This window comes from Lissotriton helveticus, chromosome 6, assembly GCF_964261635.1.
Source record: "Lissotriton helveticus chromosome 6, aLisHel1.1, whole genome shotgun sequence".
Classification (NCBI taxonomy): domain Eukaryota; kingdom Metazoa; phylum Chordata; class Amphibia; order Caudata; family Salamandridae; genus Lissotriton; species Lissotriton helveticus.
In genome coordinates this window covers 1087403321-1087427219 of record NC_136067.1, presented here as the reverse complement: position 1 = coordinate 1087427219, position 23899 = coordinate 1087403321, and the positions used below count along the sequence as shown (strand labels likewise).

General features: G+C 45.4%; 23 non-coding genes across 23 annotated transcripts; 11 read left to right on the top strand and 12 right to left on the bottom strand.

The window, feature by feature from the left end:
• The first annotated feature begins 726 nt into the window (after positions 1–726).
• Positions 727–799, top strand: TRNAR-ACG (transfer RNA arginine (anticodon ACG)). The gene has a single exon. It is a non-coding gene; the product is annotated as a tRNA-Arg (tRNA).
• A 1015-nt stretch (positions 800–1814) lies between these two features.
• Positions 1815–1921, bottom strand: LOC144764604 (U6 spliceosomal RNA). The gene has a single exon (XR_013596653.1). It is a non-coding gene; the product is annotated as a U6 spliceosomal RNA (small nuclear RNA).
• Positions 1922–2651: 730 nt separating this feature from the next.
• Positions 2652–2724, top strand: TRNAR-ACG (transfer RNA arginine (anticodon ACG)). Its single transcript has one exon. It is a non-coding gene; the product is annotated as a tRNA-Arg (tRNA).
• A 1015-nt stretch (positions 2725–3739) lies between these two features.
• LOC144764799 (U6 spliceosomal RNA) lies at positions 3740–3846 on the bottom strand. The gene has a single exon (XR_013596829.1). It is a non-coding gene; the product is annotated as a U6 spliceosomal RNA (small nuclear RNA).
• A 718-nt stretch (positions 3847–4564) lies between these two features.
• Positions 4565–4637, top strand: TRNAR-ACG (transfer RNA arginine (anticodon ACG)). Its single transcript has one exon. It is a non-coding gene; the product is annotated as a tRNA-Arg (tRNA).
• A 1013-nt stretch (positions 4638–5650) lies between these two features.
• LOC144764603 (U6 spliceosomal RNA) lies at positions 5651–5757 on the bottom strand. The gene has a single exon (XR_013596652.1). It is a non-coding gene; the product is annotated as a U6 spliceosomal RNA (small nuclear RNA).
• Positions 5758–6479: 722 nt separating this feature from the next.
• Positions 6480–6552, top strand: TRNAR-ACG (transfer RNA arginine (anticodon ACG)). The gene has a single exon. It is a non-coding gene; the product is annotated as a tRNA-Arg (tRNA).
• Positions 6553–7567: 1015 nt separating this feature from the next.
• LOC144764937 (U6 spliceosomal RNA) lies at positions 7568–7674 on the bottom strand. Its single transcript, XR_013596960.1, has one exon. It is a non-coding gene; the product is annotated as a U6 spliceosomal RNA (small nuclear RNA).
• A 1808-nt stretch (positions 7675–9482) lies between these two features.
• LOC144764819 (U6 spliceosomal RNA) lies at positions 9483–9589 on the bottom strand. The gene has a single exon (XR_013596848.1). It is a non-coding gene; the product is annotated as a U6 spliceosomal RNA (small nuclear RNA).
• Positions 9590–10319: 730 nt separating this feature from the next.
• TRNAR-ACG (transfer RNA arginine (anticodon ACG)) lies at positions 10320–10392 on the top strand. The gene has a single exon. It is a non-coding gene; the product is annotated as a tRNA-Arg (tRNA).
• Positions 10393–11407: 1015 nt separating this feature from the next.
• On the bottom strand, positions 11408–11514 carry LOC144764600 (U6 spliceosomal RNA). Its single transcript, XR_013596651.1, has one exon. It is a non-coding gene; the product is annotated as a U6 spliceosomal RNA (small nuclear RNA).
• A 722-nt stretch (positions 11515–12236) lies between these two features.
• Positions 12237–12309, top strand: TRNAR-ACG (transfer RNA arginine (anticodon ACG)). The gene has a single exon. It is a non-coding gene; the product is annotated as a tRNA-Arg (tRNA).
• A 1015-nt stretch (positions 12310–13324) lies between these two features.
• On the bottom strand, positions 13325–13431 carry LOC144764936 (U6 spliceosomal RNA). The gene has a single exon (XR_013596959.1). It is a non-coding gene; the product is annotated as a U6 spliceosomal RNA (small nuclear RNA).
• Positions 13432–15237: 1806 nt separating this feature from the next.
• On the bottom strand, positions 15238–15344 carry LOC144764599 (U6 spliceosomal RNA). Its single transcript, XR_013596650.1, has one exon. It is a non-coding gene; the product is annotated as a U6 spliceosomal RNA (small nuclear RNA).
• Positions 15345–16074: 730 nt separating this feature from the next.
• On the top strand, positions 16075–16147 carry TRNAR-ACG (transfer RNA arginine (anticodon ACG)). The gene has a single exon. It is a non-coding gene; the product is annotated as a tRNA-Arg (tRNA).
• Positions 16148–17162: 1015 nt separating this feature from the next.
• On the bottom strand, positions 17163–17269 carry LOC144764788 (U6 spliceosomal RNA). The gene has a single exon (XR_013596818.1). It is a non-coding gene; the product is annotated as a U6 spliceosomal RNA (small nuclear RNA).
• A 724-nt stretch (positions 17270–17993) lies between these two features.
• TRNAR-ACG (transfer RNA arginine (anticodon ACG)) lies at positions 17994–18066 on the top strand. The gene has a single exon. It is a non-coding gene; the product is annotated as a tRNA-Arg (tRNA).
• Positions 18067–19081: 1015 nt separating this feature from the next.
• Positions 19082–19188, bottom strand: LOC144764895 (U6 spliceosomal RNA). Its single transcript, XR_013596921.1, has one exon. It is a non-coding gene; the product is annotated as a U6 spliceosomal RNA (small nuclear RNA).
• A 726-nt stretch (positions 19189–19914) lies between these two features.
• Positions 19915–19987, top strand: TRNAR-ACG (transfer RNA arginine (anticodon ACG)). Its single transcript has one exon. It is a non-coding gene; the product is annotated as a tRNA-Arg (tRNA).
• A 1015-nt stretch (positions 19988–21002) lies between these two features.
• Positions 21003–21109, bottom strand: LOC144764563 (U6 spliceosomal RNA). Its single transcript, XR_013596617.1, has one exon. It is a non-coding gene; the product is annotated as a U6 spliceosomal RNA (small nuclear RNA).
• Positions 21110–21835: 726 nt separating this feature from the next.
• Positions 21836–21908, top strand: TRNAR-ACG (transfer RNA arginine (anticodon ACG)). Its single transcript has one exon. It is a non-coding gene; the product is annotated as a tRNA-Arg (tRNA).
• Positions 21909–22923: 1015 nt separating this feature from the next.
• LOC144764904 (U6 spliceosomal RNA) lies at positions 22924–23030 on the bottom strand. The gene has a single exon (XR_013596929.1). It is a non-coding gene; the product is annotated as a U6 spliceosomal RNA (small nuclear RNA).
• Positions 23031–23760: 730 nt separating this feature from the next.
• On the top strand, positions 23761–23833 carry TRNAR-ACG (transfer RNA arginine (anticodon ACG)). The gene has a single exon. It is a non-coding gene; the product is annotated as a tRNA-Arg (tRNA).
• Positions 23834–23899: the final 66 nt, after the last annotated feature.

Here is a 23899-nt window from a genome sequence, read left to right as displayed (position 1 = left end):
TGAACTGACAATGTTTATAAACTCTCTAAATCCACAGTCTCTAGACATAGGGTGGCCTGGCAGAGATGCTCAGATGGCCAGTAAGCATTCAAATCTGAGCCAATGGGCAAAAATGTATGAAGAGTAGCAATCCATTATTCTTGACTGCATTCGTGGTCCAAGACTTCACACACCGTAAGTATGTAGATTATGCCAGGGTTGCAAAGGCTCATGGTTTGGGCTACAGACAAGGAGCATTGTGACATCACGCTGCCTGTGGAACTTTGATATTAAAGGCGAAACAGCTGCACAGTAGGTTAGGTGAAGTGCTCTGAGTGTGGAAAGGCAGCATGCTTGGGTCCCTGGACAAGGTGAGCCTACGACAAGGTGTCTGAATTTTAACCCCTATTGTAATATTAAACTCCCTTTTGTTGTACCCGCCTACTTACTAAGGAGTTCACAAGCTCAGCCCCACACAGACCTGGAGCTGATTATGTTAACCCAGAGTATTTAAGAAACTGAGCCTGATCTAAAAGATTTTCTTGGATCTAGGACCATTTTGCCTAGCTTTTAGGTCCTTCCTTCTCCTAAAGTCCTTTGTACAACTTAGGAAAACCTCATAGAACAGACTTTCAGGTGGTCAGATGGGTTTCCTTGTGCCTTCACACACACACACACACACACACACACACACACACACACGCTTTCTAGCCCTCTTAAGGACAAAAAGATAGGTGCAAATACATAGGGCCAGTGGCGCAATGGATAACGCGTCTGACTACGGATCAGAAGATTGTAGGTTCGACTCCTATCTGGCTCGGAAGGGTTGTAGGTCTCTTTTTCATTATGTTCCTGTGGTATTCTTATTTACCTCAGACTTAATGTAGGTTCAATATTCTCCAGCAGGACTCATCCAGCAGTTGTTCCACGGTAGAGCTGCAGTAATAGGACCACGGCTAGTTAAACGTTTCCCATTTGCTGCTGGACTCTACATGACGGCCGTCACGTGGTGTGCTGCTTTTGTATTTCAACATGGGTCCCTGATTCTCTTAACTACATAAAAAAGCTTGTTGACAAAAGTGTGTGTGCGCGCGAGGGTCTGTGGACGCAGGCAGGTGTGTGCAATTGAATGCTTACCCATTTACATTTGTGAGAGGGACAAACCAACTCCTTGTGGGCTGCAGGCTTACAACTGGTAGCCCCAGTAGCCAGGCAGAACCACAGTTAAGGAGAGAGAGGAAGTTGGTCCATTATTAGAGAAGAACCATGAGCATCTTGCCCTGCTACCTTCTTCCCCTCTCAGCCACGATCGGCCACGACCTCTCTATTAGGGCGGAGGGTGAACATTTCTTGGACCTCAGAAACTTAGGGATGTAGACCCAATATGTCCTCCAAGCGCCTAGAGACCTGGTGCCCAATCTGGCGTGGTGTTTTTCAGCATACCCGACCAATCTGGTTGCAAGGCAGATTTTAACAGTACTGCTGAAAAGGGACTCCCAGGCATCCCTGAGGCCATCATTTGCATAGGCCCTGCCCTTCTCTTTATCCTGCTTCCCACAAAGCAACTCATCACTAGCAGCAGTATAGATTTGGAGGTGGTGAAGAATATTGACAGGGAGGCTGAAAAAGAGAAAGAAAAGTCCCAGAAGTCCAGCAGGCTTCCTTGTAAAATGCTGCTGGACATAGAGCGCACCTTCTTTACTGCAAGGCAAATACATTAAAAATGTTGAGGAGAGACAATTTAAAAATACATATTACATGACACAGGACTGGAACCTGCTTTATTATTTCAATAAGTCTTGAAAACAAAGAAGATTTCTCTCCTAAAAGCTGTTAAAAATATGGAACGCTTCACGAATTTGCGTGTCATCCTTGCGCAGGGGCCATGCTAATCTTCTCTGTATCGTTCCAATTTTAGTATATGTGCTGCCGAAGCGAGCACACTGTATTGATGAACTGACAATGTTTATAAACTCTCTAAATCCACAGTCTCTAGACATAGGGTGGCCTGGCAGAGATGCTCAGATGGCCAGTAAGCATTCAAATCTGAGCCAATGGGCAAAAATGTATGAAGAGTAGCAATCCATTATTCTTCACTGCATTCGTGGTCCAAGACTTCACACACCGTAAGTATGTAGATTATGCCAGGGTTGCAAAGGCTCATGGTTTGGGCTACAGACAAGGAGCATTGTGACATCACGCTGCCTGTGGAACTTTGATATTAAAGGCGAAACAGCTGCACAGTAGGTTAGGTGAAGTGCTCTGAGTGTGGAAAGGCAGCATGCTTGGGTCCCTGGACAAGGTGAGCCTACGACAAGGTGTCTGAATTTTAACCCCTATTGTAATATTAAACTCCCTTTTGTTGTACCCGCCTACTTACTAAGGAGTTCACAAGCTCAGCCCCACACAGACCTGGAGCTGATTATGTTAACCCAGAGTATTTAAGAAACTGAGCCTGATCTAAAAGATTTTCTTGGATCTAGGACCATTTTGCCTAGCTTTTAGGTCCTTCCTTCTCCTAAAGTCCTTTGTACAACTTAGGAAAACCTCATAGAACAGACTTTCAGGTGGTCAGATGGGTTTCCTTGTGCCTTCACACACACACACACACACACACACACACACACGCTTTCTAGCCCTCTTAAGGACAAAAAGATAGGTGCAAATACATAGGGCCAGTGGCGCAATGGATAACGCGTCTGACTACGGATCAGAAGATTGTAGGTTCGACTCCTATCTGGCTCGGAAGGGTTGTAGGTCTCTTTTTCATTATGTTCCTGTGATATTCTTATTTACCTCAGACTTAATGTAGGTTCAATATTCTCCAGCAGGACTCATCCAGCAGTTGTTCCACGGTAGAGCTGCAGTAATAGGACCACGGCTAGTTAAACGTTTCCCATTTGCTGCTGGACTCTACATGACGGCCGTCACGTGGTGTGCTGCTTTTGTATTTCAACATGGGTCCCTGATTCTCTTAACTACATAAAAAAGCTTGTTGACAAAAGTGTGTGTGCGCGCGAGGGTCTGTGGACGCAGGCAGGTGTGTGCAATTGAATGCTTACCCATTTACATTTGTGAGAGGGACAAACCAACTCCTTGTGGGCTGCAGGCTTACAACTGGTAGCCCCAGTAGCCAGGCAGAACCACAGTTAAGGAGAGAGAGGAAGTTGGTCCATTATTAGAGAAGAACCATGAGCATCTTGCCCTGCTACCTTCTTCCCCTCTCAGCCACGATCGGCCACGACCTCTCTATTAGGGCGGAGGGTGAACATTTCTTGGACCTCAGAAACTTAGGGATGTAGACCCAATATGTCCTCCAAGCGCCTAGAGACCTGGTGCCCAATCTGGCGTGGTGTTTTTCAGCATACCCGACCAATCTGGTTGCAAGGCAGATTTTAACAGTACTGCTGAAAAGGGACTCCCAGGCATCCCTGAGGCCATCATTTGCATAGGCCCTGCCCTTCTCTTTATCCTGCTTCCCACAAAGCAACTCATCACTAGCAGCAGTATAGATTTGGAGGTGGTGAAGAATAATGACAGGGAGGCTGAAAAAGAGAAAGAAAAGTCCCAGAAGTCCAGCAGGCTTCCTTGTAAAATGCTGCTGGACATAGAGCGCACCTTCTTTACTGCAAGGCAAATACATTAAAAATGTTGAGGAGAGACAATTTAAAAATACATATTACATGACACAGGACTGGAACCTGCTTTATTATTTCAATAAGTCTTGAAAACAAAGAAGATTTCTCTCCTAAAAGCTGTTAAAAATATGGAATGCTTCACGAATTTGCGTGTCATCCTTGCGCAGGGGCCATGCTAATCTTCTCTGTATCGTTCCAATTTTAGTATATGTGCTGCCGAAGCGAGCACACTGTATTGATGAACTGACAATGTTTATAAACTCTCTAAATCCACAGTCTCTAGACATAGGGTGGCCTGGCAGAGATGCTCAGATGGCCAGTAAGCATTCAAATCTGAGCCAATGGGCAAAAATGTATGAAGAGTAGCAATCCATTATTCTTCACTGCATTCGTGGTCCAAGACTTCACACACCGTAAGTATGTAGATTATGCCAGGGTTGCAAAGGCTCATGGTTTGGGCTACAGACAAGGAGCATTGTGACATCACGCTGCCTGTGGAACTTTGATATTAAAGGCGAAACAGCTGCACAGTAGGTTAGGTGAAGTGCTCTGAGTGTGGAAAGGCAGCATGCTTGGGTCCCTGGACAAGGTGAGCCTACGACAAGGTGTCTGAATTTTAACCCCTATTGTAATATTAAACTCCCTTTTGTTGTACCCGCCTACTTACTAAGGAGTTCACAAGCTCAGCCCCACACAGACCTGGAGCTGATTATGTTAACCCAGAGTATTTAAGAAACTGAGCCTGATCTAAAAGATTTTCTTGGATCTAGGACCATTTTGCCTAGCTTTTAGGTCCTTCCTTCTCCTAAAGTCCTTTGTACAACTTAGGAAAACCTCATAGAACAGATTTTCAGGTGGTCAGATGGGTTTCCTTGTGCCTTCACACACACACACACACACACGCTTTCTAGCCCTCTTAAGGACAAAAAGATGGGTGTGAATACATAGGGCCAGTGGCGCAATGGATAACGCGTCTGACTACGGATCAGAAGATTGTAGGTTCGACTCCTATCTGGCTCGGAAGGGTTGTAGGTCTCTTTTTCATTATGTTTCTGTGGTATTCTTATTTACCTCAGACTTGTTGTAGGTTTAATATTCTCCAGCAGGGCTCATCCAGCAGTTGTTCCACGGTAGAGCTGCAGTATTAGGACCACGGCTTGATAAACGTTTCCCATTTGCTGCTGGACTCTACATGACGGCCGTCACGTGGTGTGCTGCTTTTGTATTTCAACATGGGTCCCTGATTCTCTTAACTACATAAAAAAGCTTGTTGACAAAAGTGTGTGTGCGCGAGGGTCTGTGGACACAGGCAGGTGTGTGCAATTGAATGCTTACCCATTTACATTTGTGAGAGGGACAAACCAACTCCTTGTGGGTTGCAGGCGTACAACTGGTAGCCCCAGTAGCCAGGCAGAACCACAGTTAAGGAGAGAGAGGAAGTTGGTCCATTATTAGAGAAGAACCATGAGCATCTTGCCCTGCTACCTTCTTCCCCTCTCAGCCACGATCGGCCACGACCTCTCTATTAGGGCGGAGGGTGAACATTTCTTGGACCTCAGAAACTTAGGGATGTAGACCCAATATGTCCTCCAAGCGCCTAGAGACCTGGTGCCCAATCTGGCGTGGTGTTTTTCAGCATACCCGACCAATCTGGTTGCAAGGCAGATTTTAACAGTACTGCTGAAAAGGGACTCCCAGGCATCCCTGAGGCCATCATTTGCATAGGCCCTGCCCTTCTCTTTATCCTGCTTCCCACAAAGCAACTCATCACTAGCAGCAGTATAGATTTGGAGGTGGTGAAGAATAATGACAGGGAGGCTGAAAAAGAGAAAGAAAAGTCCCAGAAGTCCAGCAGGCTTCCTTGTAAAATGCTGCTGGACATAGAGCGCACCTTCTTTACTGCAAGGCAAATACATTAAAAATGTTGAGGAGAGACAATTTAAAAATACATATTACATGACACAGGACTGGAACCTGCTTTATTATTTCAATAAGTCTTGAAAACAAAGAAGATTTCTCTCCTAAAAGCTGTTAAAAATATGGAACGCTTCACGAATTTGCGTGTCATCCTTGCGCAGGGGCCATGCTAATCTTCTCTGTATCGTTCCAATTTTAGTATATGTGCTGCCGAAGCGAGCACACTTTATTAATGAACTGACAATGTTTATAAACTCTCTAAATCCACAGTCTCTAGACATAGGGTGGCCTGGCAGAGATGCTCAGATGGCCAGTAAGCATTCAAATCTGAGCCAATGGGCAAAAATGTATGAAGAGTAGCAATCCATTATTCTTCACTGCATTCGTGGTCCAAGACTTCACACACCGTAAGTATGTAGATTATGCCAGGGTTGCAAAGGCTCATGGTTTGGGCTACAGACAAGGAGCATTGTAACATCACGCTGCCTGTGGAACTTTGATATTAAAGGCGAAACAGCTGCACAGTAGGTTAGGTGAAGTGCTCTGAGTTTGGAAAGGCAGCATGCTTGGGTCCCTGGACAAGGTGAGCCTACGACAAGGTGTCTGAATTTTAACCCCTATTGTAATATTAAACTCCCTTTTGTTGTACCCGCCTACTTACTAAGGAGTTCACAAGCTCAGCCCCACACAGACCTGGAGCTGATTATGTTAACCCAGAGTATTTAAGAAACTGAGCCTGATCTAAAAGATTTTCTTGGATCTAGGACCATTTTGCCTAGCTTTTAGGTCCTTCCTTCTCCTAAAGTCCTTTGTACAACTTAGGAAAACCTCATAGAACAGACTTTCAGGTGGTCAGATGGGTTTCCTTGTGCCTTCACACACACACACACACACACACACGCTTTCTAGCCCTCTTAAGGACAACAAGATAGGTGCAAATACATAGGGCCAGTGGCGCAATGGATAACGCGTCTGACTACGGATCAGAAGATTGTAGGTTCGACTCCTATCTGGCTCGGAAGGGTTGTAGGTCTCTTTTTCATTATGTTCCTACGGTATTCTTATTTACCTCAGACTTAATGTAGGTTCAATATTCTCCAGCAGGACTCATCCAGCAGTTGTTCCACGGTAGAGCTGCAGTAATAGGACCACGGCTAGTTAAACGTTTCCCATTTGCTGCTGGACTCTACATGACGGCCGTCACGTGGTGTGCTGCTTTTGTATTTCAACATGGGTCCCTGATTCTCTTAACTACATAAAAAAGCTTGTTGACAAAAGTGTGTGTGCGCGCGAGGGTCTGTGGACGCAGGCAGGTGTGTGCAATTGAATGCTTACCCATTTACATTTGTGAGAGGGACAAACCAACTCCTTGTGGGCTGCAGGCTTACAACTGGTAGCCCCAGTAGCCAGGCAGAACCACAGTTAAGGAGAGAGAGGAAGTTGGTCCATTATTAGAGAAGAACCATGAGCATCTTGCCCTGCTACCTTCTTCCCCTCTCAGCCACGATCGGCCAAGACCTCTCTATTAGGGCGGAGGGTGAACATTTCTTGGACCTCAGAAACTTAGGGATGTAGACCCAATATGTCCTCCAAGCGCCTAGAGACCTGGTGCCCAATCTGGCGTGGTGTTTTTCAGCATACCCGACCAATCTGGTTGCAAGGCAGATTTTAACAGTACTGCTGAAAAGGGACTCCCAGGCATCCCTGAGGCCATCATTTGCATAGGCCCTGCCCTTCTCTTTATCCTGCTTCCCACAAAGCAACTCATCACTAGCAGCAGTATAGATTTGGAGGTGGTGAAGAATAATGACAGGGAGGCTGAAAAAGAGAAAGAAAAGTCCCAGAAGTCCAGCAGGCTTCCTTGTAAAATGCTGCTGGACATAGAGCGCACCTTCTTTACTGCAAGGCAAATACATTAAAAATGTTGAGGAGAGACAATTTAAAAATACATATTACATGACACAGGACTGGAACCTGCTTTATTATTTCAATAAGTCTTGAAAACAAAGAAGATTTCTCTCCTAAAAGCTGTTAAAAATATGGAACGCTTCACGAATTTGCGTGTCATCCTTGTGCAGGGGCCATGCTAATCTTCTCTGTATCGTTCCAATGTTAGTATATGTGCTGCCGAAGCGAGCACACTGTATTGATGAACTGACAATGTTTATAAACTCTCTAAATCCACAGTCTCTAGACATAGGGTGGCCTGGCAGAGATGCTCAGATGGCCAGTAAGCATTCAAATCTGAGCCAATGGGCAAAAATGTATGAAGAGTAGCAATCCATTATTCTTCACTGCATTCGTGGTCCAAGACTTCACACACCGTAAGTATGTAGATTATGCCAGGGTTGCAAAGGCTCATGGTTTGGGCTACAGACAAGGAGCATTGTGACATCACGCTGCCTGTGGAACTTTGATATTAAAGGCGAAACAGCTGCACAGTAGGTTAGGTGAAGTGCTCTGAGTGTGGAAAGGCAGCATGCTTGGGTCCCTGGACAAGGTGAGCCTACGACAAGGTGTCTGAATTTTAACCCCTATTGTAATATTAAACTCCCTTTTGTTGTACCCGCCTACTTACTAAGGAGTTCACAAGCTCAGCCCCACACAGACCTGGAGCTGATTATGTTAACCCAGAGTATTTAAGAAACTGAGCCTGATCTAAAAGATTTTCTTGGATCTAGGACCATTTTGCCTAGCTTTTAGGTCCTTCCTTCTCCTAAAGTCCTTTGTACAACTTAGGAAAACCTCATAGAACAGACTTTCAGGTGGTCAGATGGGTTTCCTTGTGCCTTCACACACACACACACACACACACGCTTTCTAGCCCTCTTAAGGACAAAAAGATAGGCGCAAATACATAGGGCCAGTGGTGCAATGGATAACGTGTCTGACTACGGCTCAGAAGATTGTAGGTTCGACTCCTATCTGGCTCGGAAGGGTTGTAGGTCTCTTTTTCATTATGTTCCTGTGGTATTCTTATTTACCTCAGACTTAATGTAGGTTCAATATTCTCCAGCAGGACTCATCCAGCAGTTGTTCCACGGTAGAGCTGCAGTAATAGGACCACGGCTAGTTAAACGTTTCCCATTTGCTGCTGGACTCTACATGACGGCCGTCACGTGGTGTGCTGCTTTTGTATTTCAACATGGGTCCCTGATTCTCTTAACTACATAAAAAAGCTTGTTGACAAAAGTGTGTGTGCGCGCGAGGGTCTGTGGACGCAGGTAGGTGTGTGCAATTGAATGCTTACCCATTTACATTTGTGAGAGGGACAAACCAACTCCTTGTGGGCTGCAGGCTTACAACTGGTAGCCCCAGTAGCCAGGCAGAACCACAGTTAAGGAGAGAGAGGAAGTTGGTCCATTATTAGAGAAGAACCATGAGCATCTTGCCCTGCTACCTTCTTCCCCTCTCAGCCACGATCGGCCACGATCTCTCTATTAGGGCGGAGGGTGAACATTTCTTGGACCTCAGAAACTTAGGGATGTAGACCCAATATGTCCTCCAAGCGCCTAGAGACCTGGTGCCCAATCTGGCGTGGTGTTTTTCAGCATACCCGACCAATCTGGTTGCAAGGCAGATTTTAACAGTACTGCTGAAAAGGGACTCCCAGGCATCCCTGAGGCCATCATTTGCATAGGCCCTGCCCTTCTCTTTATCCTGCTTCCCACAAAGCAACTCATCACTAGCAGCAGTATAGATTTGGAGGTGGTGAAGAATAATGACAGGGAGGCTGAAAAAGAGAAAGAAAAGTCCCAGAAGTCCAGCAGGCTTCCTTGTAAAATGCTGCTGGACATAGAGCGCACCTTCTTTACTGCAAGGCAAATACATTAAAAATGTTGAGGAGAGACAATTTAAAAATACATATTACATGACACAGGACTGGAACCTGCTTTATTATTTCAATAACTCTTGAAAACAAAGAAGATTTCTCTCCTAAAAGCTGTTAAAAATATGGAACGCTTCACGAATTTGCGTGTCATCCTTGCGCAGGGGCCATGCTAATCTTCTCTGTATCGTTCCAATTTTAGTATATGTGCTGCCAAAGCGAGCACACTGTATTGATGAACTGACAATGTTTATAAACTCTCTAAATCCACAGTCTCTAGACATAGGGTGGCCTGGCAGAGATGCTCAGATGGCCAGTAAGCATTCAAATCTGAGCCAATGGGCAAAAATGTATGAAGAGTAGCAATCCATTATTCTTCACTGCATTCGTGGTCCAAGACTTCACACACCGTAAGTATGTAGATTATGCCAGGGTTGCAAAGGCTCATGGTTTGGGCTACAGACAAGGAGCATTGTGACATCACGCTGCCTGTGGAACTTTGATATTAAAGGCGAAACAGCTGCACAGTAGGTTAGGTGAAGTGCTCTGAGTGTGGAAAGGCAGCATGCTTGGGTCCCTGGACAAGGTGAGCCTACGACAAGGTGTCTGAATTTTAACCCCTATTGTAATATTAAACTCCCTTTTGTTGTACCCGCCTACTTACTAAGGAGTTCACAAGCTCAGCCCCACACAGACCTGGAGCTGATTATGTTAACCCAGAGTATTTAAGAAACTGAGCCTGATCTAAAAGATTTTCTTGGATCTAGGACCATTTTGCCTAGCTTTTAGGTCCTTCCTTCTCCTAAAGTCCTTTGTACAACTTAGGAAAACCTCATAGAACAGACTTTCAGGTGGTCAGATGGGTTTCCTTGTGCCTTCACACACACACACACACACACACACACACACACGCTTTCTAGCCCTCTTAAGGACAAAAAGATAGGTGCAAATACTTAGGGCCAGTGGCGCAATGGATAACGCGTCTGACTACGGATCAGAAGATTGTAGGTTCGACTTCTATCTGGCTCGGAAGGGTTGTAGGTCTCTTTTTCATTATGTTCCTGTGGTATTCTTATTTACCTCAGACTTAATGTAGGTTCAATATTCTCCAGCAGGACTCATCCAGCAGTTGTTCCACGGTAGAGCTGCAGTAATAGGACCACGGCTAGTTAAACGTTTCCCATTTGCTGCTGGACTCTACATGACGGCCGTCACGTGGTGTGCTGCTTTTGTATTTCAACATGGGTCCCTGATTCTCTTAACTACATAAAAAAGCTTGTTGACAAAAGTGTGTGTGCGCGCGAGGGTCTGTGGACGCAGGCAGGTGTGTGCAATTGAATGCTTACCCATTTACATTTGTGAGAGGGACAAACCAACTCCTTGTGGGCTGCAGGCTTACAACTGGTAGCCCCAGTAGCCAGGCAGAACCACAGTTAAGGAGAGAGAGAAAGTTGGTCCATTATTAGAGAAGAACCATGAGCATCTTGCCCTGCTACCTTCTTCCCCTCTCAGCCACGATCGGCCATGACCTCTCTATTAGGGCGGAGGGTGAACATTTCTTGGACCTCAGAAACTTAGGGATGTAGACCCAATATGTCCTCCAAGCGCCTAGAGACCTGGTGCCCAATCTGCCGTGGTGTTTTTCAGCATACCCGACCAATCTGGTTGCAAGGCAGATTTTAACACTACTGCTGAAAAGGGACTCCCAGGCATCCCTGAGGCCATCATTTGCATAGGCCCTGCCCTTCTCTTTATCCTGCTTCCCACAAAGCAACTCATCACTAGCAGCAGTATAGATTTGGAGGTGGTGAAGAATAATGACAGGGAGGCTGAAAAAGAGAAAGAAAAGTCCCAGAAGTCCAGCAGGCTTCCTTGTAAAATGCTGCTGGACATAGAGCGCACCTTCTTTACTGCAAGGCAAATACATTAAAAATGTTGAGGAGAGACAATTTAAAAATACATATTACATGACACAGGACTGGAACCTGCTTTATTATTTCAATAAGTCTTGAAAACAAAGAAGATTTCTCTCCTAAAAGCTGTAAAAAATATGGAACGCTTCACGAATTTGCGTGTCATCCTTGCGCAGGGGCCATGCTAATCTTCTCTGTATCGTTCCAATTTTAGTATATGTGCTGCCGAAGCGAGCACACTGTATTGATGAACTGACAATGTTTATAAACTCTCTAAATCCACAGTCTCTAGACATAGGGTGGCCTGGCAGAGATGCTCAGATGGCCAGTAAGCATTCAAATCTGAGCCAATGGGCAAAAATGTATGAAGAGTAGCAATCCATTATTCTTCACTGCATTCGTGGTCCAAGACTTCACACACCGTAAGTATGTAGATTATGCCAGGGTTGCAAAGGCTCATGGTTTGGGCTACAGACAAGGAGCATTGTGACATCACGCTGCCTGTGGAACTTTGATATTAAAGGCGAAACAGCTGCACAGTAGGTTAGGTGAAGTGCTCTGAGTGTGGAAAGGCAGCATGCTTGGGTCCCTGGACAAGGTGAGCCTACGACAAGGTGTCTGAATTTTTACCCCTATTGTAATATTAAACTCCCTTTTGTTGTACCCGCCTACTTACTAAGGAGTTCACAAGCTCAGCCCCACACAGACCTGGAGCTGATTATGTTAACCCAGAGTATTTAAGAAACTGAGCCTGATCTAAAAGATTTTCTTGGATCTAGGACCATTTTGCCTAGCTTTTAGGTCCTTCCTTCTCCTAAAGTCCTTTGTACAACTTAGGAAAACCTCATAGAACAGACTTTCAGGTGGTCAGATGGGTTTCCTTGTGCCTTCACACACACACACACACACACACACGCTTTCTAGCCCTCTTAAGGACAAAAAGATAGGTGCAAATACATAGGGCCAGTGGCGCAATGGATAACGCGTCTGACTACGGATCAGAAGATTGTAGGTTCGACTCCTATCTGGCTCGGAAGGGTTGTAGGTCTCTTTTTCATTATGTTCCTGTGGTATTCTTATTTACCTCAGACTTAATGTAGGTTCAATATTCTCCAGCAGGGCTCATCCAGCAGTTGTTCCACGGTAGAGCTGCAGTAATAGGACCACGGCTAGTTAAACGTTTCCCATTTGCTGCTGGACTCTACATGATGGCCGTCACGTGGTGTGCTGCTTTTGTATTTCAACATGGGTCCCTGATTCTCTTAACTACATAAAAAAGCTTGTTGACAAAAGTGTGTGTGCGCGCGAGGGTCTGTGGACGCAGGCAGGTGTGTGCAATTGAATGCTTACCCATTTACATTTGTGAGAGGGACAAACCAACTCCTTGTGGGCTGCAGGCTTACAACTGGTAGCCCCAGTAGCCAGGCAGAACCACAGTTAAGGAGAGAGAGGAAGTTGGTCCATTATTAGAGAAGAACCATGAGCATCTTGCCCTGCTACCTTCTTCCCCTCTCAGCCACGATCGACCACAATCTCTCTATTAGGGCGGAGGGTGAACATTTCTTGGACCTCAGAAACTTAGGGATGTAGACCCAATATGTCCTCCAAGCGCCTAGAGACCTGGTGCCCAATCTGGCGTGGTGTTTTTCAGCATACCCGACCAATCTGGTTGCAAGGCAGATTTTAACAGTACTGCTGAAAAGGGACTCCCAGGCATCCCTGAGGCCATCATTTGCATAGGCCCTGCCCTTCTCTTTATCCTGCTTCCCACAAAGCAACTCATCACTAGCAGCAGTATAGATTTGGAGGTGGTGAAGAATAATGACAGGGAGGCTGAAAAAGAGAAAGAAAAGTCCCAGAAGTCCAGCAGGCTTCCTTGTAAAATGCTGCTGGACATAGAGCGCACCTTCTTTACTGCAAGGCAAATACATTAAAAATGTTGAGGAGAGACAATTTAAAAATACATATTACATGACACAGGACTGGAACCTGCTTTATTATTTCAATAAGTCTTGAAAACAAAGAAGATTTCTCTCCTAAAAGCTGTTAAAAATATGGAACGCTTCACGAATTTGCGTGTCATCCTTGTGCAGGGGCCATGCTAATCTTCTCTGTATCGTTCCAATGTTAGTATATGTGCTGCCGAAGCGAGCACACTGTATTGATGAACTGACAATGTTTATAAACTCTCTAAATCCACAGTCTCTAGACATAGGGTGGCCTGGCAGAGATGCTCAGATGGCCAGTAAGCATTCAAATCTGAGCCAATGGGCAAAAATGTATGAAGAGTAGCAATCCATTATTCTTCACTGCATTCGTGGTCCAAGACTTCACACACCGTAAGTATGTAGATTATGCCAGGGTTGCAAAGGCTCATGGTTTGGGCTACAGACAAGGAGCATTGTGACATCACGCTGCCTGTGGAACTTTGATATTAAAGGCGAAACAGCTGCACAGTAGGTTAGGTGAAGTGCTCTGAGTGTGGAAAGGCAGCATGCTTGGGTCCCTGGACAAGGTGAGCCTACGACAAGGTGTCTGAATTTTAACCCCTATTGTAATATTAAACTCCCTTTTGTTGTACCCGCCTACTTACTAAGGAGTTCACAAGCTCAGCCCCACACAGACCTGGAGCTGATTATGTTAACCCAGAGTATTTAAGAAACTGAGCCTGATCTAAAAGATTTTCTTGGATCTAGGACCATTTTGCCTAGCTTTTAGGTCCTTCCTTCTCCTAAAGTCCTTTGTACAACTTAGGAAAACCTCATAGAACAGACTTTCAGGTGGTCAGATGGGTTTCCTTGTGCCTTCACACACACACACACACACACGCTTTCTAGCCCTCTTAAGGACAAAAAGATAGGTGCAAATACATAGGGCCAGTGGTGCAATGGATAACGTGTCTGACTACGGCTCAGAAGATTGTAGGTTCGACTCCTATCTGGCTCGGAAGGGTTGTAGGTCTCTTTTTCATTATGTTCCTGTGGTATTCTTATTTACCTCAGACTTAATGTAGGTTCAATATTCTCCAGCAGGACTCATCCAGCAGTTGTTCCACGGTAGAGCTGCAGTAATAGGACCACGGCTAGTTAAACGTTTCCCATTTGCTGCTGGACTCTACATGACGGCCGTCACGTGGTGTGCTGCTTTTGTATTTCAACATGGGTCCCTGATTCTCTTAACTACATAAAAAAGCTTGTTGACAAAAGTGTGTGTGCGCGCGAGGGTCTGTGGACGCAGGTAGGTGTGTGCAATTGAATGCTTACCCATTTACATTTGTGAGAGGGACAAACCAACTCCTTGTGGGCTGCAGGCTTACAACTGGTAGCCCCAGTAGCCAGGCAGAACCACAGTTAAGGAGAGAGAGGAAGTTGGTCCATTATTAGAGAAGAACCATGAGCATCTTGCCCTGCTACCTTCTTCCCCTCTCAGCCACGATCGGCCACGATCTCTCTATTAGGGCGGAGGGTGAACATTTCTTGGACCTCAGAAACTTAGGGATGTAGACCCAATATGTCCTCCAAGCGCCTAGAGACCTGGTGCCCAATCTGGCGTGGTGTTTTTCAGCATACCCGACCAATCTGGTTGCAAGGCAGATTTTAACAGTACTGCTGAAAAGGGACTCCCAGGCATCCCTGAGGCCATCATTTGCATAGGCCCTGCCCTTCTCTTTATCCTGCTTCCCACAAAGCAACTCATCACTAGCAGCAGTATAGATTTGGAGGTGGTGAAGAATAATGACAGGGAGGCTGAAAAAGAGAAAGAAAAGTCCCAGAAGTCCAGCAGGCTTCCTTGTAAAATGCTGCTGGACATAGAGCGCACCTTCTTTACTGCAAGGCAAATACATTAAAAATGTTGAGGAGAGACAATTTAAAAATACATATTACATGACACAGGACTGGAACCTGCTTTATTATTTCAATAAGTCTTGAAAACAAAGAAGATTTCTCTCCTAAAAGCTGTTAAAAATATGGAACGCTTCACGAATTTGCGTGTCATCCTTGCGCAGGGGCCATGCTAATCTTCTCTGTATCGTTCCAATTTTAGTATATGTGCTGCCGAAGCGAGCACACTGTATTGATGAACTGACAATGTTTATAAACTCTCTAAATCCACAGTCTCTAGACATAGGGTGGCCTGGCAGAGATGCTCAGATGGCCAGTAAGCATTCAAATCTGAGCCAATGGGCAAAAATGTATGAAGAGTAGCAATCCATTATTCTTCACTGCATTCGTGGTCCAAGACTTCACACACCGTAAGTATGTAGATTATGCCAGGGTTGCAAAGGCTCATGGTTTGGGCTACAGACAAGGAGCATTGTGACATCACGCTGCCTGTGGAACTTTGATATTAAAGGCGAAACAGCTGCACAGTAGGTTAGGTGAAGTGCTCTGAGTGTGGAAAGGCAGCATGCTTGGGTCCCTGGACAAGGTGAGCCTACGACAAGGTGTCTGAATTTTAACCCCTATTGTAATATTAAACTCCCTTTTGTTGTACCCGCCTACTTACTAAGGAGTTCACAAGCTCAGCCCCACACAGACCTGGAGCTGATTATGTTAACCCAGAGTATTTAAGAAACTGAGCCTGATCTAAAAGATTTTCTTGGATCTAGGACCATTTTGCCTAGCTTTTAGGTCCTTCCTTCTCCTAAAGTCCTTTGTACAACTTAGGAAAACCTCATAGAACAGACTTTCAGGTGGTCAGATGGGTTTCCTTGTGCCTTCACACACACACACACACACACACACACACACACGCTTTCTAGCCCTCTTAAGGACAAAAAGATAGGTGCAAATACTTAGGGCCAGTGGCGCAATGGATAACGCGTCTGACTACGGATCAGAAGATTGTAGGTTCGACTCCTATCTGGCTCGGAAGGGTTGTAGGTCTCTTTTTCATTATGTTCCTGTGGTATTCTTATTTACCTCAGACTTAATGTAGGTTCAATATTCTCCAGCAGGACTCATCCAGCAGTTGTTCCACGGTAGAGCTGCAGTAATAGGACCACGGCTAGTTAAACGTTTCCCATTTGCTGCTGGACTCTACATGACGGCCGTCACGTGGTGTGCTGCTTTTGTATTTCAACATGGGTCCCTGATTCTCTTAACTACATAAAAAAGCTTGTTGACAAAAGTGTGTGTGCGCGCGAGGGTCTGTGGACGCAGGCAGGTGTGTGCAATTGAATGCTTACCCATTTACATTTGTGAGAGGGACAAACCAACTCCTTGTGGGCTGCAGGCTTACAACTGGTAGCCCCAGTAGCCAGGCAGAACCACAGTTAAGGAGAGAGAGAAAGTTGGTCCATTATTAGAGAAGAACCATGAGCATCTTGCCCTGCTACCTTCTTCCCCTCTCAGCCACGATCGGCCACGACCTCTCTATTAGGGCGGAGGGTGAACATTTCTTGGACCTCAGAAACTTAGGGATGTAGACCCAATATGTCCTCCAAGCGCCTAGAGACCTGGTGCCCAATCTGCCGTGGTGTTTTTCAGCATACCCGACCAATCTGGTTGCAAGGCAGATTTTAACACTACTGCTGAAAAGGGACTCCCAGGCATCCCTGAGGCCATCATTTGCATAGGCCCTGCCCTTCTCTTTATCCTGCTTCCCACAAAGCAACTCATCACTAGCAGCAGTATAGATTTGGAGGTGGTGAAGAATAATGACAGGGAGGCTGAAAAAGAGAAAGAAAAGTCCCAGAAGTCCAGCAGGCTTCCTTGTAAAATGCTGCTGGACATAGAGCGCACCTTCTTTACTGCAAGGCAAATACATTAAAAATGTTGAGGAGAGACAATTTAAAAATACATATTACATGACACAGGACTGGAACCTGCTTTATTATTTCAATAAGTCTTGAAAACAAAGAAGATTTCTCTCCTAAAAGCTGTTAAAAATATGGAACGCTTCACAAATTTGCGTGTCATCCTTGCGCAGGGGCCATGCTAATCTTCTCTGTATCGTTCCAATTTTAGTATATGTGCTGCCGAAGCGAGCACACTGTATTGATGAACTGACAATGTTTATAAACTCTCTAAATCCACAGTCTCTAGACATAGGGTGGCCTGGCAGAGATGCTCAGATGGCCAGTAAGCATTCAAATCTGAGCCAATGGGCAAAAATGTATGAAGAGTAGCAATCCATTATTCTTCACTGCATTCGTGGTCCAAGACTTCACACACCGTAAGTATGTAGATTATGCCAGGGTTGCAAAGGCTCATGGTTTGGGCTACAGACAAGGAGCATTGTGACATCACGCTGCCTGTGGAACTTTGATATTAAAGGCGAAACAGCTGCACAGTAGGTTAGGTGAAGTGCTCTGAGTGTGGAAAGGCAGCATGCTTGGGTCCCTGGACAAGGTGAGCCTACGACAAGGTGTCTGAATTTTAACCCCTATTGTAATATTAAACTCCCTTTTGTTGTACCCGCCTACTTACTAAGGAGTTCACAAGCTCAGCCCCACACAGACCTGGAGCTGATTATGTTAACCCAGAGTATTTAAGAAACTGAGCCTGATCTAAAAGATTTTCTTGGATCTAGGACCATTTTGCCTAGCTTTTAGGTCCTTCCTTCTCCTAAAGTCCTTTGTACAACTTAGGAAAACCTCATAGAACAGACTTTCAGGTGGTCAGATGGGTTTCCTTGTGCCTTCACACACACACACACACACACACACACGCTTTCTAGCCCTCTTAAGGACAAAAAGATAGGTGCAAATACATAGGGCCAGTGGCGCAATGGATAACGCGTCTGACTACGGATCAGAAGATTGTAGGTTCGACTCCTATCTGGCTCGGAAGGGTTGTAGGTCTCTTTTTCATTATGTTCCTGTGGTATTCTTATTTACCTCAGACTTAATGTAGGTTCAATATTCTCCAGCAGGACTCATCCAGCAGTTGTTCCACGGTAGAGCTGCAGTAATAGGACCACGGCTAGTTAAACGTTTCCCATTTGCTGCTGGACTCTACATGATGGCCGTCACGTGGTGTGCTGCTTTTGTATTTCAACATGGGTCCCTGATTCTCTTAACTACGTAAAAAAGCTTGTTGACAAAAGTGTGTGTGCGCGCGAGGGTCTGTGGACGCAGGCAGGTGTGTGCAATTGAATGCTTACCCATTTACATTTGTGAGAGGGACAAACCAACTCCTTGTGGGCTGCAGGCTTACAACTGGTAGCCCCAGTAGCCAGGCAGAACCACAGTTAAGGAGAGAGAGGAAGTTGGTCCATTATTAGAGAAGAACCATGAGCATCTTGCCCTGCTACCTTCTTCCCCTCTCAGCCACGATCGACCACAATCTCTCTATTAGGGCGGAGGGTGAACATTTCTTGGACCTCAGAAACTTAGGGATGTAGACCCAATATGTCCTCCAAGCGCCTAGAGACCTGGTGCCCAATCTGGCGTGGTGTTTTTCAGCATACCCGACCAATCTGGTTGCAAGGCAGATTTTAACAGTACTGCTGAAAAGGGACTCCCAGGCATCCCTGAGGCCATCATTTGCATAGGCCCTGCCCTTCTCTTTATCCTGCTTCCCACAAAGCAACTCATCACTAGCAGCAGTATAGATTTGGAGGTGGTGAAGAATAATGACAGGGAGGCTGAAAAAGAGAAAGAAAAGTCCCAGAAGTCCAGCAGGCTTCCTTGTAAAATGCTGCTGGACATAGAGCGCACCTTCTTTACTGCAAGGCAAATACATTAAAAATGTTGAGGAGAGACAATTTAAAAATACATATTACATGACACAGGACTGGAACCTGCTTTATTATTTCAATAAGTCTTGAAAACAAAGAAGATTTCTCTCCTAAAAGCTGTTAAAAATATGGAACGCTTCACGAATTTGCATGTCATCCTTGTGCAGGGGCCATGCTAATCTTCTCTGTATCGTTCCAATTTTAGTATATGTGCTGCCGAAGCGAGCACACTGTATTGATGAACTGACAATGTTTATAAACTCTCTAAATCCACAGTCTCTAGACATAGGGTGGCCTGGCAGAGATGCTCAGATGGCCAGTAAGCATTCAAATCTGAGCCAATGGGCAAAAATGTATGAAGAGTAGCAATCCATTATTCTTCACTGCATTCGTGGTCCAAGACTTCACACACCGTAAGTATGTAGATTATGCCAGGGTTGCAAAGGCTCATGGTTTGGGCTACAGACAAGGAGCATTGTGACATCACGCTGCCTGTGGAACTTTGATATTAAAGGCGAAACAGCTGCACAGTAGGTTAGGTGAAGTGCTCTGAGTGTGGAAAGGCAGCATGCTTGGGTCCCTGGACAAGGTGAGCCTACGACAAGGTGTCTGAATTTTAACCCCTATTGTAATATTAAACTCCCTTTTGTTGTACCCGCCTACTTACTAAGGAGTTCACAAGCTCAGCCCCACACAGACCTGGAGCTGATTATGTTAACCCAGAGTATTTAAGAAACTGAGCCTGATCTAAAAGATTTTCTTGGATCTAGGACCATTTTGCCTAGCTTTTAGGTCCTTCCTTCTCCTAAAGTCCTTTGTACAACTTAGGAAAACCTCATAGAACAGACTTTCAGGTGGTCAGATGGGTTTCCTTGTGCCTTCACACACACACACACACACACACACACACGCTTTCTAGCCCTCTTAAGGACAAAAAGATAGGTGCAAATACATAGGGCCAGTGGCGCAATGGATAACGCGTCTGACTACGGATCAGAAGATTGTAGGTTCAACTCCTATCTGGCTCGGAAGGGTTGTAGGTCTCTTTTTCATTATGTTCCTGTGGTATTCTTATTTACCTCAGACTTAATGTAGGTTCAATATTCTCCAGCAGGACTCATCCAGCAGTTGTTCCACGGTAGAGCTGCAGTAATAGGACCACGGCTAGTTAAACGTTTCCCATTTGCTGCTGGACTCTACATGATGGCCGTCACGTGGTGTGCTGCTTTTGTATTTCAACATGGGTCCCTGATTCTCTTAACTACATAAAAAAGCTTGTTGACAAAAGTGTGTGTGCGCGCGATGGTCTGTGGACGCAGGCAGGTGTGTGCAATTGAATGCTTACCCATTTACATTTGTGAGAGGGACAAACCAACTCCTTGTGGGCTGCAGGCTTACAACTGGTAGCCCCAGTAGCCAGGCAGAAGCACAGTTAAGGAGAGAGAGGAAGTTGGTCCATTATTAGAGAAGAACCATGAGCATCTTGCCCTGCTACCTTCTTCCCCTCTCAGCCACGATCGGCCACGACCTCTCTATTAGGGCGGAGGGTGAACATTTCTTGGACCTCAGAAACTTAGGGATGTAGACCCAATATGTCCTCCAAGCGCCTAGAGACCTGGTGCCCAATCTGGCGTGGTGTTTTTCAGCATACCCGACCAATCTGGTTGCAAGGCAGATTTTAACAGTACTGCTGAAAAGGGACTCCCAGGCATCCCTGAGGCCATCATTTGCATAGGCCCTGCCCTTCTCTTTATCCTGCTTCCCACAAAGCAACTCATCACTAGCAGCAGTATAGATTTGGAGGTGGTGAAGAATAATGACAGGGAGGCTGAAAAAGAGAAAGAAAAGTCCCAGAAGTCCAGCAGGCTTCCTTGTAAAATGCTGCTGGACATAGAGCGCACCTTCTTTACTGCAAGGCAAATACATTAAAAATGTTGAGGAGAGACAATTTAAAAATACATATTACATGACACAGGACTGGAACCTGCTTTATTATTTCAATAAGTCTTGAAAACAAAGAAGATTTCTCTCCTAAAAGCTGTTAAAAATATGGAACGCTTCACGAATTTGCGTGTCATCCTTGTGCAGGGGCCATGCTAATCTTCTCTGTATCGTTCCAATTTTAGTATATGTGCTGCCGAAGCGAGCACACTGTATTGATGAACTGACAATGTTTATAAACTCTCTAAATCCACAGTCTCTAGACATAGGGTGGCCTGGCAGAGATGCTCAGATGGCCAGTAAGCATTCAAATCTGAGCCAATGGGCAAAAATGTATGAAGAGTAGCAATCCATTATTCTTCACTGCATTCGTGGTCCAAGACTTCACACACCGTAAGTATGTAGATTATGCCAGGGTTGCAAAGGCTCATGGTTTGGGCTACAGACAAGGAGCATTGTGACATCACGCTGCCTGTGGAACTTTGATATTAAAGGCGAAACAGCTGCACAGTAGGTTAGGTGAAGTGCTCTGAGTGTGGAAAGGCAGCATGCTTGGGTCCCTGGACAAGGTGAGCCTACGACAAGGTGTCTGAATTTTAACCCCTATTGTAATATTAAACTCCCTTTTGTTGTACCCGCCTACTTACTAAGGAGTTCACAAGCTCAGCCCCACACAGACCTGGAGCTGATTATGTTAACCCAGAGTATTTAAGAAACTGAGCCTGATCTAAAAGATTTTCTTGGATCTAGGACCATTTTGCCTAGCTTTTAGGTCCTTCCTTCTCCTAAAGTCCTTTGTACAACTTAGGAAAACCTCATAGAACAGACTTTCAGGTGGTCAGATGGGTTTCCTTGTGCCTTCACACACACACACACACACACACACACACGCTTTCTAGCCCTCTTAAGGACAAAAAGATAGGTGCAAATACATAGGGCCAGTGGCGCAATGGATAACGCATCTGACTACGGATCAGAAGATTGTAGGTTCGACTCCTATCTGGCTCGGAAGGGTTGTAGGTCTCTTTTTCATTATGTTCCTGTGGTATTCTTATTTACCTCAGACTTAATGTAGGTTCAATATTCTCCAGCAGGACTCATCCAGCAGTTGTTCCACGGTAGAGCTGCAGTAATAGGACCACGGCTAGTTAAACGTTTCCCATTTGCTGCTGGACTCTACATGACGGCCGTCACGTGGTGTGCTGCTTTTGTATTTCAACATGGGTCCCTGATTCTCTTAACTACATAAAAAAGCTTGTTGACAAAAGTGTGTGTGCGCGCGAGGGTCTGTGGACACAGGCAGGTGTGTGCAATTGAATGCTTACCCATTTACATTTGTGAGAGGGACAAACCAACTCCTTGTGGGCTGCAGGCTTACAACTGGTAGCCCCAGTAGCCAGGCAGAACCACAGTTAAGGAGAGAGAGGAAGTTGGTCCATTATTAGAGAAGAACCATGAGCATCTTGCCCTGCTACCTTCTTCCCCTCTCAGCCACGATCGGCCACGACCTCTCTATTAGGGCGGAGGGTGAACATTTCTTGGACCTCAGAAACTTAGGGATGTAGACCCAATATGTCCTCCAAGCGCCTAGAGACCTGGTGCCCAATCTGGCGTGGTGTTTTTCAGCATACCCGACCAATCTGGTTGCAAGGCAGATTTTAACAGTACTGCTGAAAAGGGACTCCCAGGCATCCCTGAGGCCATCATTTGCATAGGCCCTGCCCTTCTCTTTATCCTGCTTCCCACAAAGCAACTCATCACTAGCAGCAGTATAGATTTGGAGGTGGTGAAGAATAATGACAGGGAGGCTGAAAAAGAGAAAGAAAAGTCCCAGAAGTCCAGCAGGCTTCCTTGTAAAATGCTGCTGGACATAGAGCGCACCTTCTTTACTGCAAGGCAAATACATTAAAAATGTTGAGGAGAGACAATTTAAAAATACATATTACATGACACAGGACTGGAACCTGCTTTATTATTTCAATAAGTCTTGAAAACAAAGAAGATTTCTCTCCTAAAAGCTGTTAAAAATATGGAACGCTTCACGAATTTGCATGTCATCCTTGCGCAGGGGCCATGCTAATCTTCTCTGTATCGTTCCAATTTTAGTATATGTGCTGCCGAAGCGAGCACACTGTATTGATGAACTGACAATGTTTATAAACTCTCTAAATCCACAGTCTCTAGACATAGGGTGGCCTGGCAGAGATGCTCAGATGGCCAGTAAGCATTCAAATCTGAGCCAATGGGCAAAAATGTATGAAGAGTAGCAATCCATTATTCTTCACTGCATTCGTGGTCCAAGACTTCACACACCGTAAGTATGTAGATTATGCCAGGGTTGCAAAGGCTCATGGTTTGGGCTACAGACAAGGAGCATTGTGACATCACGCTGCCTGTGGAACTTTGATATTAAAGGCGAAACAGCTGCACAGTAGGTTAGGTGAAGTGCTCTGAGTGTGGAAAGGCAGCATGCTTGGGTCCCTGGACAAGGTGAGCCTACGACAAGGTGTCTGAATTTTAACCCCTATTGTAATATTAAACTCCCTTTTGTTGTACCCGCCTACTTACTAAGGAGTTCACAAGCTCAGCCCCACACAGACCTGGAGCTGATTATGTTAACCCAGAGTATTTAAGAAACTGAGCCTGATCTAAAAGATTTTCTTGGATCTAGGACCATTTTGCCTAGCTTTTAGGTCCTTCCTTCTCCTAAAGTCCTTTGTACAACTTAGGAAAACCTCATAGAACAGACTTTCAGGTGGTCAGATGGGTTTCCTTGTGCCTTCACACACACACACACACACACACACACACACACGCTTTCTAGCCCTCTTAAGGACAAAAAGATAGGTGCAAATACATAGGGCCAGTGGCGCAATGGATAACGCGTCTGACTACGGATCAGAAGATTGTAGGTTCGACTCCTATCTGGCTCGGAAGGGTTGTAGGTCTCTTTTTCATTATGTTCCTGTGGTATTCTTATTTACCTCAGACTTAATGTA